Genomic DNA, 2,311 nt, shown 5'->3' with positions numbered 1-2,311 from the left:
AGACAATTAGGATGGTTATGATAAAAAAGATATGTGCTCACTTCTACAGCACATATATTAAAATTGGAAAAAATAGAGAAGATTATCATGGCCTCTGGGCAAAAATGATATGCAAATTCTGAAGCGTTACATATTTTTTAAAAAAGAGATAATAAGTATTGGAGAGAGCATGAAGAAATTAGAACCTTCATACACTGCTGGGAGCAATGTAAAATGGTACACTTTGGAAAACAACCTGAAGTTCCTCAAAAGGTTAAGCATAAAGTTACCCTATAACCCAGTGATCCCATTCCTAGGTGTATACCCAAAAGAAATGAAAACACGTCGACACACAAAAAAAACTTGTGCATGAATGACTGTAACAGCATAAATCATAACAGCCAAAAAGTAGAAACAACCCAAATACCCAGCAACTGATGAATGGATAAGTAATATGTAGTATAACCACATAATGGAATATTATTTGGCAATAAAAATGAATAAAGCACTGACAAATGCTACAACATGGATGAACATTGAAATCATTATCCTAAGTAAAAGAAGCCAGTTACAAAAGACCAAATATTGTATGGTTCTTATGAAATGTCCAGAAGAGGCAAATCCATAGATACAGGAGTAGATTAGTGGTTATGTAGGACTTGGAGAATGTGGAAGGTGATAGCTAAAGAGAACGTGGTTACTTTTGGAGTGATAAAAATGTTCTAAGAGCAGCAGGTTAGCTCCATTGGTTGGAGCGCAGTGCTCATAACACTATGGTTGCCGGTTTGATCCCCACATGGGCCACTGAGCTGTGCCCTCCACAACTAGATTGAAACAGCTACTTGGAGCTGATGGGTCCTGGAAAAACACGTAGCTCCCCAATGAAAAAAAATTTTTTAATATTCTAAAATTAATTGTACTGATGTTCACACAACTCGGAGTATATGCTAAAACCCACTGAATTTTATGTTTTAAATGAGTGAATTTTACACATATAATTCACATACTATGTGAATCTTAATAAAAATTCTACCAAAAAAGTTAATAATGTATTAACAGTTGACTACATTCGTTGGAGGGAAATATCACTCTGAATGCAGCACAAGACTATCAAGAAATTGAATATGAAAGAGATATATAGTTTGAGAATCTCTGTCATATGTTCGGTGGAGTTCCAGAAAAAGAAAATATAAAGAATAGGAGGAAAGAAGATAATAAAAGGAATCATGGCTAACTGTTTTCCACAATTTAAGATACATCAGAAGCCCAAGTCTGAAAGAGCTCATATTTAAATTATAAGCAAAATGAAAACATTAAATGCTAACAAGAGAAAAATCATATTGCTTATAAAGGAATGATATTTAAACTGAAAAATAATTTTGTTCAATAGCAATGAATGCCATAAAACAAAGAAACATCTTTAAAGTGCTGAGGGAAAATAAACTACTAATTGATGTAATTCAGCTAGAAAGAAGTTAAGCATGGAAGAAAGCTTAGGAGTCAAGAACCAAAGAAATTTCAAGCATGCTGAATAAATTAAGAATGCCACTGAGTTCCATCCAATCATTCTTTATTTCATATCAAGGTATCAATATGACCAAACTTAATATTCAACAGATTTGTGGTCCTAGGCTATATTGAGAATTTTCTCTACCTTGAAAATATTGAATTTTTACAGGTGGAACTGAGATATATTTTAAATGTCCTGCATGTGTGTGTGTGTGTGTGTGTGTGTGTGTGTGTGTGTGTGTGTGTTTAGGGGAGAGGCATGTCCAGTTGGCCCACAGGATTCCCTCCTGCACTCAGGGAATTTGTGGGCAGCAGAAGACCAAATTATTGTAATGCAGGCATCAATGCTCCTAGCATTGTTCAATCCCATGGTTCTTTACCCCTTCCATCCACCCTCCAGGTCTTATACTTCACTCTTCTCACCCCCTTTCCGTGTTCTCTGTCCCTGAGGTAGTGACTCTCTTGCTGATTGATAAACCCTGGATAAGGAGCAAAAAAGCGCTTCAGTATATCAATGTTATGGAACCAAGTGGTGGTTAGTTACATTTAACCTAGAGCCACTGACAATTTTTAAACATGGATGTTTACCTTTAAAAAAAAACAAACCCTAGGCTTTGATACCTACTATCTGACCTAATGGAGAGAACTGAACAATTATGACTAAAACTCCCAGGAAGGCTGTCATGTAGAAGAAAATGAACCACAGACATGACTGTGATAGTTGATTTAATATTTGCTTCTTAAACTTTCATGGCAACATTTGTTGTTTCCATTTGTCTGCCCTGCTGGTGTAAGTTATTGTTTGTTGCCTGGTGCTCTATAC

This window comes from Hipposideros armiger, unplaced genomic scaffold (genome assembly GCF_001890085.2).
Source record: "Hipposideros armiger isolate ML-2016 unplaced genomic scaffold, ASM189008v1 scaffold_365, whole genome shotgun sequence".
NCBI lineage: Eukaryota > Metazoa > Chordata > Mammalia > Chiroptera > Hipposideridae > Hipposideros > Hipposideros armiger.
This window is presented reverse-complemented; position numbering follows the sequence as displayed.